This window comes from Cricetulus griseus, chromosome 7, assembly GCF_003668045.3.
Source record: "Cricetulus griseus strain 17A/GY chromosome 7, alternate assembly CriGri-PICRH-1.0, whole genome shotgun sequence".
Taxonomy (NCBI): Eukaryota; Metazoa; Chordata; class Mammalia; order Rodentia; family Cricetidae; genus Cricetulus; species Cricetulus griseus.
In genome coordinates this window covers 111,523,896-111,536,204 of record NC_048600.1, presented here as the reverse complement: position 1 = coordinate 111,536,204, position 12,309 = coordinate 111,523,896, and positions in this window count along the sequence as shown.

The following is a 12,309-nucleotide window of genomic DNA, read 5'->3' as shown; positions in this document are numbered from 1 at the left end:
CTGAGGCCTGGTGACAGTTGGGAAGGGGAAAGAAAGGCGTGTTTTTTGTTGGAAATTCCAAGAACACTGTGCAGGAGACATGTTTACACTAACAAATTACCCGTTGTTTGTCTGAAATTCAAAGTGAACTCGAATAGTTACTTTTTATTTGCTAACATCTAATGATGTTAGTTGGAATGGTCCAGTCAAGAACACACCTGTGCTGGTCAAGAGGCAATCAGGCAAATGGAGGCATCAGCCAGAAGTGAGAAATGAAAGACAGTGGCCTCTGGTTCTCACACTAGGAACCAGGGAACAAGGACTCTCAGATTGAAATGAGTGCAGATCTTTAATCTGTCACATACTGGCTGTGTGACCTTGGGCTAGTGACTAACCATCTCTGTGTCTTGGTTTACAAATCTGTAAGATCTAGCATACTGAGCTGAGGGCTAAAGGAGAAAACATTATAGAAGTACTCAGCATAATAATTGCTCACTACACAGTCTCAGATTTAGCAATTCTGGAGCAGATGCGATGTTTGTGGGGATCAATTTGAAGTACAAAGTTATTAGATCAAAACAAACCATGTGTACGAAAACAAACAGCCTGAAACTTATTCACCTTACCGAAATAGACCAGCATGCCAGAGACAAAGATTTGGTTTGGCTTGGTTTTGCCTGAGAAAGATCTCATTCTGTAGACTAGCATGAAATTCAATATATAGAGGAGGCTGGCCTCAAACCTGAAGCGAGTGACTCCATGCCTGTGTGAGTGTTGGGATGACAGGCACACACCACCAGACTGTTTTTTGTTTCTTTAAGAAGTAGAACAAGCCGGGGCTGGAGAGGTTAAGAGCACGGACTGCTCTTCCTGAGGTCCTGAGTTCAATTCCCAGCAACCACATGGTGGCTCACAACCATCTGTAATGAGATCTGGTGCCCTCTTCTGGTGTGCAGATATACATGGAAGCAGAATGTTGTATACATAATAAATAAATAAAATCTTTAAAAAAAATAGAACAAGCCAAGCCAGGCGTTGGTGGCACATGCCTTTAATCCCAGCACTTGGGAGGCAGAGGCAGGTGGATCTCTTTGAGTTCAAGGACAGCCTGTTCTACAGAGAGAGTTCCAGGACAGTTTCACAGAGAAACCCTGTCTCGAAAACCCAAAAACAGGGGGCTGGAGAGATGGCTCAGAGGTTAAGAGCACTGACTGCTTTTCCAAGGGTCCTGAGTTCAATTCCCAGTAACCACATGGTGGCTCACAACCATCCGTTATGAGACCTGGTGCCCTCTTCTGGTGTGCAGGGATACATGGAAGCAGAATGCTGTATACATAATAAATAAATGAAATCTTAAAAAAAAAGAAAAGAAAACCCAAAAACAGAACAAAGAAAGGAGGAGAACAAGAGGGCTGAACCTGTGGCCTGGTGATGTACATGGCTGGATGGTGGAGGAAGGGAATTGAGTAGAGAAAAGAGGCGTGGCCATCACTTGTAGTTTTTATCTATGTAAATGAGGTGATGATGTCAAATGATTTACTCCCTGGATCACCATCAGGAATGTTCAAGAAACACTGCCATGCATTGTGACATGGCAGCCCCTAGAGTAGCCATCCCCGTATTCAACAAGGCATGGTGGGTGACTCATCCTTATAATCCCAACACTTGGGAAGCTGAGGCAGGAGGTTTGGGGGCGCGGGGGTTGAGGCCCAAAATATTTAATAACAAAATGAAATACACAGACACACTTCCGTATTTGAGGATTATGAAAATCAAGGGTCAAAAAAGATTAAAAAATTTGTCCAGGACATTTTAGGGCAACAGGGATAGTTGAACCACAGCCAAACCAAGTCCTTACCCTGGCCCCATCCTCCAGCCAGGACCTAATCTATGTGTCCCTCGCCTATTCTGGGAGATGATATACTGACCTGGGAGTCATTGGAGACTGTACACTGGCATGCTAAGACCATTAAGGTCAGACTAAAGATGTCTCTTCTGCCCCAGCCCTGCCCCTCCCGGACTCTCAGATTAGTGCAGTTGAGAGCTGCCTCGGTTGTTGGACCACAACTCTGAATCACTCTGCAGCCATATTCCTCCTCTCAGGAGTCCCTGAGGTCCCAGGTATTGTATCATTATTCTTCATTTTGCAGATGAGTCACCCTGAGATTCTAAGAGGTAAAAGCAACTTTCCAAGGTCACACAGCTGAGCTGGGAGCTGAGCCACAGAAGCAGTGGCATCAACATTATCTTCAAGCAAGGGGCCCATGAGCTACCCCTCTCCCTAGACTGCTGTGGGGAGCAAAAGTGGCTCCTCCATCTGCCACCAGGGTCCCTCCATCTGCAAGAATACCTCCTCCCCTCTCCCTGCTTCCTGCAAACAAGACCATGTTCTGGGCATCCCAGACCCCAGCACTGTAGACAATGCTCAGCCCTAGTGGGCTGCAGGGAGGGCGGGGCCTGGGTGCTTAGCAGGCAAGGGGAGGGGGGAAAAGGGAGGAGGAGGAGCTGGGGTCAGAACTCACGCCCTGGGGAGGAGGCTCCAGAGGGCTGAGCCTCCCCAAGAGAAAGAGTGCATTGAAAGCCTGGAAGGGAAGGAAAAACCTTCTGGGTGTTTGACAAGTGGAGAGGAAGGGGGGCAGGGTGGGCGATGCCGATTCGATTCTCTGCTCAACTGTCGATTTAGCAAGGCCTGGCAGGGAAGCCAAGGAAAGAGGATGTCTGGGGACAAAGACTGAAGGGGGAGGCTGGGGAGAAGGGGTGGGCATTGGAGGCTGAGAGTTTGTGAGACAAGGGAACTTGGAAGAGAGACAGGGAAGAAAGACTGCCCTAGGACGGAGGGCCCTGGACTGGACTTCCACCCAAAAGCAAGGTGCCTGAGAGTCACCTGAGAAAATCCTGGGCAGAGGAAAGAGGCTGTGGGTGGATCACCAACATGGAAGGGGCACAGAGGGACTCTGGATGCTGGAGGTGACCTCTAAGGGTCACCAAGCCAAGGTCTCAAACCAGTGGCCTGTGAAGTGCCAGTCAATCATTGACTAGCCTGGGGGGCACAAAAAGTGTGTGTGGGGTGTGTGTGTGGGGGGTGTGTGTGTGGGTGTGTGTGTGTGTGTGTGTGTGGTGTGTGTGGTGTGTGTGTGTGTGGTGTGTGTGTGGGTGTGTGTGTGTGTGTGGTGTGTGTGTGTGTGTGTGTGTGTGTGGTGTGTGTGTGTGTGGTGGGTGTGTGTGTGTGTGTGTGTGTGTATGTGTGTGTGTGTGTGCGTGTGTGTGCGCGTGTGTATGTGTGTGTGTGTATGTGTGTGTGTGTGGGGGGGTGTGTGTGGGGGTGTGTGTATGTGTGTGTGTGTGCGCGTGTGTGTGCGTGTGTGTGTGTGTGCGTGTGTATGTGTGTGTGTGTATGTGTGTGTGCGTGTGGGGGGTGTGTGTGTGGGGTGTGTTGTGTGTGTTGTGTGTGTGCGCGTGTGTGTGCGTGTGTGTGTGTGCGTGTGTATGTGTGTGTGTGTGTGTGCGCGTGCGTGCGTGTGTTGTGTGTTGTGTGTGTGTGCGTGCGTGTGTGTGTGGGTGTGGGTGTGTGTGTGTGTGGGTGGGGTGTGGGTGTGTGTGGGGGGGGTGTGGTGTGTGTGTGTGGGGGTGTGTGTGTGTGGTGTGTGTGTGAGTGTGTGTGGTGTGTGTGGGGGGGGGGTGCGAGCGCGCGCATGCTCCTCCCTTCTGTCTACCTCACCAGCCAGCCCTCAGGTCAGAGCCTTGAAAACAAACAGAAAAAGGGAGGAGACAGTCTGGTCCACAGTCCGAGGTCCATGCCACAATCTAGACCCTACTGTGGAGCCTTGAGACTGGGGTGCAGCTTTCAAGGGAATGTCGGTATGGATTAGTTACTTGGAAGGAGTCCTTCAGGTAGGCACAAGGCCTCCCTAGTCCACAGGAGAATAATTCAGACGCTTCTGATAGGACAAATATTTCTTCCTAAAGATGTCCTTTTTCAGCTGGGAGATGATGGTGTACACCTTTAATCCCAGCACTCAGGAGGCAGAGGCAGAGGCAGAGAGATGTTTCTGAGTTCAAAGCCAGGTTGGTCAACATATAGCAGTCATCCTGACTCACATATGCAAGGCTGTGTGAGTACTGGTCTCACCTGTGGGGGGCGCTGCTTGTGCTATTTTACATGTGTCCTTAGCCCATCTAAAGTCCTTCCTCCGCCATTTAGCTTGTGATCTTGAATGAGGCTTTACTTCATATCTGAAGTATGAGGGACTTGCACAGAATCTTCCAGAATCTTTCTCTGTTTCTTTGTGGAGATAGGATTTTGATATGTCATCCAATCTGGTCTTGAACTCCTTGAACTCTTGACTCAAGACATGTTGCCATCTCCAGGTAGTTGGCAACTGCAGCCGTGCCTGGCTTCTCGTCAGTATTTTAGGATGCAGCATGGAGATGGTGACCCCTTAAACTCCCATGCTTGTCTCCGGAGAGCCCTATGCATTCCTCTCTCAGCTCAGGATTCCTTTTTTCATGAGCTGGGGGCAGGTGTCCCCTACTCCACCGTGCCACTTAGTCCTTTGAGGTCCTAAATTCACCCCCACCCCCACCCCCAGCCACTAGAGTACAGAACACTGGGGTGTGAATGAGAACTATGCCCCTGGCTTTGGAAAGAGAAGGCTGGGAAGTTTGCAGAGCATATGACTACTAAGATGTCCTGCTTTGGTGTTCTAGTGACAGATGGCTGTCTGAACTGACCTGGTTGTGTCTTCTCTTTCTTTGCCCTTTTCATCGATTCATTCTCCAACCCAGGGCCTCACACAGGTAGTCAAACGCTTTACCATTGAGCTGTAACCCCACTCTCTTTCTATTTTTGTTTTGAGAAAGAATCTCACAAAATTACCTAGGATAGCCTTGAACTCATTCTGTAGTCCAGGCAGGCTTTGTGTATGTGATCCCCCTGCCACAGGTTCCAGAGTAGCTAAGATCTATCTTAAGTTAAAACCGAGAAAAAAAAAATGCAAAGGCACAATTTCCTGTATGGGTGAATGCTGGGAATGAGAGAATGTAACAGTGATCTAGCTGGGAGGGTAGAGGTGGGCAGGGGGAGATGCCGACTTTGGGATGGGGTAGAGAACACCTTTGAGGGAGTGGGGTAAAAACCTGTCTGACCACAAAGAAGCAACCCTGCACACTCCTAGGGGGCAGATGGTTCTAGACTGAGAAATGGTTGAGTGCAAAGGCCCCGAGGCCAGAACAAGTTTAGTATCTCAGAAAAGCAATGAGGCTGCCTAGGAGACAGAAATGTAGTGTGACTGAGGCAATGACAACCAGAGGCAATAGGAAGCCACAGAGCCCTGGAGGAAATCCACGATTGGATTTCTGCTTAAGGACAAGTATTTGACTTTGGTGTGAAAGAAAAAGGATTGCAGGAGACTGGCAATGTGGCCCAGAGGTGCAAAGACCAGGGCTTAGAGCAGCTCATGATAGAAGTAGAAAAGGTGCCAGGGTAGAGAGGAATTAAAAAGTGTTTGGTTTTTGTTTTTTGTGACAGGGTTTCTCTGTGTAGTAGCCCTGGCTGCCCTAGAACTTGCTCTGTAGACCAGGCTGGCCCTGCACTCACAGAGATCAGTCTGCCCCTGCCTCCCAAGTGCTGGGATTAAACGTGTGTGCCACCACCCAGCTCAATTAATTTAGTTTTTTTGAGATTGTTTCACTGTGTAGCTTTGGTAGGCCTAGAATTCATTATGTAAACCAGGTTTACTTTGAACATACTTCTACCCTCCTCCTTGAACCCCCACATCTGGCCAAATACACTTGTTAAAATAACAAACATAATAGGTACTCTTCTTTGTCTTCAACTTGAGCAATGTATACAGATAGGTGCGTGTATTTTTTATTTAATGAAACCATTGTGAAAATAGATTTTTTTGCATATCAGTACATAACATCTATAGCCCATTGCTATGAATTTCTAGTTCACATTCTATTTTAAAGATCATTCAAATTGACAAAAATAATTTTCTATTGACAGGTATTCAGCCCCCCCCCACACCTTTTTTTTTTCCTTTTTGAGACAGGATCTTACTATGTGGTCTGGAACCTGCTCTATAGACTAAGCTGGTCTTGAATTTACAGAGATCTGCCTGCCTCTGCTTCCCTCCAGAGACCTTGGAATCAAAGGTGTGCGCCACCACGCCTAGCCTTCTTCCATGTTACGTAGGAGTGGAAATGCTTGGTTAGATGGTGTGTGTGCATTCCAGTCAACTTATTCTACAGAGCAGTTGCATAGCATGCTATCAGCCTAGCAGCAACCAGGTTACCTCAGGGTTTTGTTTGACACTCGTTCACTTGTCTCCCTCATCTGACCACCAACAGACTGCCTTGCTCAACATTCTGTTTCCACAGCTTTGTACACCATAAATAAGACACCCTTACTGTGAACTGTTTCCCAGTAAGGTTTGCTGTAAGCGTGCAGCCAGCTTTCCTTGAGCCCTCGTCACACTGTACAGTTTGCCTGTCTTCCTCCTCCCAGGAGTCAGAACAGTTCTTTTTGAGGACAAAGGGAAGTGCTGGGGATTGAACATATGACCTTGCATGAGTGCTGGGAACCACTGTGTCCTACATGGCTGTGTCTTGGTCCTGGAAACCTGACTGGGGTAATGAGGGGATGAAGAAAGGACAGAGACTCAGACATGCTTACTCGGGTGGGGCTGTGCTTGCTTTGGTGGTGGGCATGAACTACACAACTACAGGAAGCTCTGTGTGTCTGTTACCCAAGGCACAAGAGGGAAGATTTAGTCTCACTAGAAGGCCTCGGTAGGGAGTAGTCTCGGGTTGCAGGCATCTCTAGGAGGGATGCTGCACTGCTCACATCAAGCACTAGTTATTTCCATTGGAGAAAAGCTTGGCCTTTCTTCAAGCCTTGTGGGGAGGAAGGCTTTGCCTGTTTCCTTGGGTCTGAGGCACTGTTGTGCCATGTCAATGCTACAGATTCCCTCAGACTCCGTTGTGTGCTCCTTACATTCACTCGGGGCTTACTCTATGCCCACAAGAAACCACTTCATCTTTTTCTCCCTTCACTGGCTGGTGCAATGGCTGCCACACAGTAGGACTCAATAAGCCTGAACAGAAAGAGTGAGTCCATGAATTTTCAGCCTGTGGCTCACACAGAAAACCAAATATGAGTTTGAAAGCAAGTTAGAATAATAGGAGGTGATATGAAAAGGGGCTGTAGGCTGGAAACCGGAGAAAGGGGACACCAGGTAAGTGTTGCCAGGGAAAATGTCCCAGGGGACAACATCCTGCTGCCAGACAAAAATTCCCAGAGAGAGATGGATCAGTGGGTAAAGGGACCTGTCGCCAAGAATGACCAGCTAAGTTTGATCCCTGGGACCCACGTGGTTGAAGGAGGGAAGTCCCACACACTGTCCTCTGACCTCAACATACCATGGCATGTACACTCCCACACACACACATAAATAAAAAGAATATTAAAAAATTAAAGACAAAGTAACAACAAAGTCACTTGTAGATCTAACTTGCTTTTCTTCACGATTTACAGGTAGACTGCCCCATTCCATAAAGAGTACAGACTCCCACTCGTGGTAGCAGCACAATGGGTCTTGTAAAGTGAAAACAGACAAACAGAACAAAAGGAAAAACACTGACTGTAAAGTGGGCATCAGGAAACGGAACAGGAGAAAACAAGCATCCAGCCACTTTCCTTAGTTCTAGTCCTCGGGTTGAAGCCAGGGCCTTTACACTAAGCAAGCCCGCTGTGACTCCCAACCACTTCGGCTTCTTTTTTGTAAGGATCAAAGCAGACAGAATTCTTGACTGCGATGACTCCAATAGACCAGGACCCTCTGTTTTCGTAGCACCTATTTGACTTTGGGGTCTATCTGCTTCTCTAAACACTCAGTTTGACGTTATGCAGAATTAGCACGAGTGACTGACTCCACATTGCCTCGCTCTGGCTTCTCGGGGCCTCATGTAGGTGTGCAGTCCCAACAATGGCCTTCCATCTGGATAAAGACCAGAAGTCTCCACTGGGATTATTTTTTTCCACCAGACAGATAGGCATAGGTGTTTAGGGTCCTACAAAATGCTGGGACTGAACAAATGTTCACTGAGCTCCAAAATATGAACATGAATTGTATTTATTTTATTTTTTCCTCTCTTTAAATTTTTTTACATCTCTTTATTTATTCTGTTACAGTTTTTTTTTTAACTCTTTGGGGCCCCTCCACCCAGCTCCCAAATTAATACACCGAGACTTATTCTTACTTATGAATGCCTAGCATTGGCTTGGCTTGTTTCTAGCCACCTTTTCTTTCTTTCTTCCTTCCTTCCTTCCTTCCTTCCTTCCTTTCTTTCTTTCTTTTTCTTTCTTTCTTTCTGTCTTTCTTTTTTGCCAGCTTTTCTTAAATTATCCCATTTCTCTTTAACTACGTTTTGCCTCTGGGCTTTTTACCTTTCTTTATTTTGTATGTCTTTCTTTTACCTTCTTACTCTGTGTCTGGCTGTGTGGCTGGCCCCTGGAGTCCTCTTCTCCTCCTTTTCTCACTCCTCCCTCTCTTCTCTGCATTTCTCCTCCTATTTATTCTTTCTGCCTGCCAGTCCTGCCTATCCTTTCTCCTGCTTAGCTATTGACCATTCAGCTCTTTTTTGTTTGTTTGCTTTTTTTGTTTGTTTTTCAAGACAGGGTTTCTCTGTGGCTTTGGAGCCTGTCCTGGAACTCATTGTGTAGACCAGGTAGTCTCAAACTCACAGAGATCCGACTGGGATTAAAGGTGTGAGCCACCAATGCCTGACCCATTCAGCTCTTTAGTAGACCAATCAGGTATTTTATGCAGGCAAAGTAATACAGCTTTACAGAGTTAAACAAATGCAACATAAAAGAAAGCAAAACATCTTTGCATCATTAAACAAATATTCCATAACATAAACAAATGTAATACATCTTAAACTAATATTCCACAACATTATGTGTGTGGTGAGCCAGAACACCACAGCATGTATATGAAGGTCAGAGGACAACTTGTGGGAGTTGATTCTTTCCTTCTACCAAGTCAAGAGATGAAACTCAAGCCAGCAGGCTTGGTGGAAGAACCCTCCCACTGAACCGTCTTGCTGGCCCTGTCTTTGTTTTTATTATTTACTTACTTACTTACTTATTTATTTATTTTTTGGTCTTTCAAGGCAGGATTTCCCTGTGTAGCTTTGGAGCCTGTCCTGGAACTCACTCTGTAGACCAGGCTGGCCTCAAACTCACAGAGTTCCACCTGCCTCTGGCTCCCAAGTGCTGGGGTTAAAGGCTTGCACCACCATCACCCGGCCTGTCTTTGCTTTTTACATCTCCACTTCTAACTTTCCCTTTGGGTGCTGGGAATCAACCATGTGTCCTCTGGAAGAGCAGCCAGTCCTTGTAACCTCTGAACTATCTCTCCAGCTCCGTCTTTGTTTTTTGAGACAGGATCTTGTGTAGCCCATGATCCTCCTGCCTCCACCTCCCAAGTGCTAGGATTATAGGCATGTGCCATTGCATGGACTAAGCAATAATATTTTATTGAATGTATATAAATATTACAATATTTCAATTATTAAGAGCAATTCAACTGTGTTATTTATGAATTATATTTAATGTGGAATTTACCACATTTTAAAGTCTTGTACAGAATAGCAACCGAGGAGGCAAGAAATGTAGTTCAGTACTAGAGTGACTGCCTAGCAGCCTTTGTTTTGTTTTGTTTTGGTTTTTGGTTTTTGGTTTTTTGGTTTTTCGAGGCAGGGTTTCTCTGTGTAGCTTTGGAGCCTATCCTGGCACTCACTCTGTAAACCAGGCTGGCCTCGAACTCACAGAGATCCTCCTGCCTCTGCCTCCCGAGTGCTGGGATTAAAGGCGTGCACCATCAACGCCGGGCCCTAGAAGACTTTAAATTCATTTAAAAAATAAAAGAAAAACAGGTTGGTTGGGCTGGAGAGATGGCTCAGCAGTTAAGAACACTGACTGCTCTTCCAGATGGACCCGGGGTTCGATTCCCAGCACCCACATGACAGCTCACAACTGTCTGTAACTCCAGTTCCAGGGGATCTGACACCTTTACATCAATGCACATAAAGTAAAGTTAAATAAAAATTATTTTACAAAATGTCATTTAGCCCAGGCTATCCCTGACCTCTCTATTAATTGAGGCAGGCTTCCAACTCCTAACCCTCCTAGCCCCTTCCCATTCCCTGGTGCTGGAATTGTAGGTGTGTGCTACCACACCTAGCTGCAAGCTCTAGATTCTAACCCCAGAGAAGGAAAAAAAAAAAGGAAACTAAAGGTTTGGTTTGGTTTTTGAGAGAAAATTTCTCTTTGTAGCCCTAGCTGTCATGGAACTCAGGCTTTCACCACCACTGTGGACAGAAACCAAAAGTTTTAAAGGAGTCCTGTCTCCACCTAGTTTACTCAACTGGAGAAACTTTTCTCTTTCCTTGTCAGGATTTCATCCTCTCTCTTCCTAATGCCCCATCTTCACATCGGGATTGTTGTAAAAGATACACCCTCAGAATACTAATAATTAATAATAATAATAATAATAATAATAATAATAATAATAAGTGTATTGTTAAAGGTCTGGATATCAGACCCAAAGTAATATTAGGATTTGACTGTGTTCTCCATCAGCTACTAGGGATCACAAAGCTTGCTTTGTCATTGTTTATTCTTGTTCGTTTTGGAGGGTGTGTGTGTGTGTGTGTGTGTGTGTGTGTGTGTGTGTGTGTGTGTGTTTGTCTTTATGTTTTTGTTTGTTTTGAGAAAAGGTCTCCCCAAGTAACCCTGGCTGGCCTAGGACTGAAAGCGATCCACTTGCCTCTGCCCTTTGAGTGCTGGGACTTAGGTGTGTGTGACCACACCTGGCCTGAGTGAACTGAGGAGGCACATGCCAATGCTCCCAGCATTTAGGAGTCAGAGGCAGGAAGATCCCAATTTGGAGGCCACCTGGGCTATACATTGAAACGTTATCTCCACAAAAAGTAATAATTTCTTCATCCCTATCAACTGGTTGGTCAACTTCAAGGACACTATTTATGTTATCTTAAATGGAAGAAGTGCCACTCACAGAAAATGCAGGGTGAATGATGCACCCCTGAGCAGTTTGCTGGGTGAATGAAGGTAACCCCATGATACCTCTTGCGAATTCCACACCTCCCCTTCATCACCTTTAAATCCTACCCTCCAACCCCAGTTCCCTTTTCAGCCTATAAAGGAAGAAAGACCATGAATGAAAAGAAGGATGGAGGGCAGTATTTAGTTACATGACTTCAAAACTACAGTGAGATTTGGGCACTGTTGGTGGGGCAGAGTTATGGGGATCACTAAAGCAAGCATCCAATTCCCAAGTATCTGTATCAGGGTATGTGCATGTAAGCGCAGTGCCTACAGAGGCCAGAAAAGGTTGTCAGATTCCCTGAAGCTAGAGTTGCAAGTGGTGTGAGCTGCCACATGTGGATGCTGGGAACTGAGCTCCTGTCCTCTGCAAGAGCAGTACTCATGCTTAACTTTTGGGCCATCCCTCCAGCCCCTGAGAAATTATTTATTATTGTTGTTGTGCATGCGTGTGTGTGTGTGTGTGTGTGTGTGTGTGTGTGTGTGTGTGTCTGTGCGCACATGCGCGTGCGTGTGTGCTACAGCACACACATGGAAGTCAAGAGGACAACTTTATGGAGTTGGTTCTCAACTCCCACCTTTATGTGAGTGCTGAGGATTCAACCCAGGTTACCAAGATTGTCAATCAAATACCTTCACTCACTGAGCCGGGCACTTGGCTGGCTCATCCAAACAGTTTTATGTTGTACATTCACTTAAAAAAAGGGAAAAGGCTCTCTCATGAAGCCCAACTTCTACTTCAGTGCCAAAGGTGAATACGACAGGTAAGGTCTCCATGCCTCAAAGGAAAAACATGCCACTGTATATTATCCTACCCATGTTAACAATCACCCGAAACAGGTGGCCTTTAATTGATAACGGATAAACAAGCAAAAGCAAAAGGACCAATGATATGATATAAACCAGACAAGGGCAAGAGGCTCCAGAGACATGGACCTTTGGAGTGGACCTGGAGTGATGCACGCAGTGGAGACCAGCAGGCCCAGTCACACAAGAAAGAAAGTGATGGGTCAAACTGGAATTTTAGAAAATGGAGTTGTGATTAGTTTGTTTTTGAGGTTTTTTTTTGTTTGCTTTGTCAGCTTGACACAAGTTAGGGTCATCTGGGAAAAGGGAATCTCAGTTGAGAAAATAAATGCCTCCATCAGACTGGCCTGTAGACAAGCCTGTGGGGGACACTCGCTTGATTAAGAATTGAT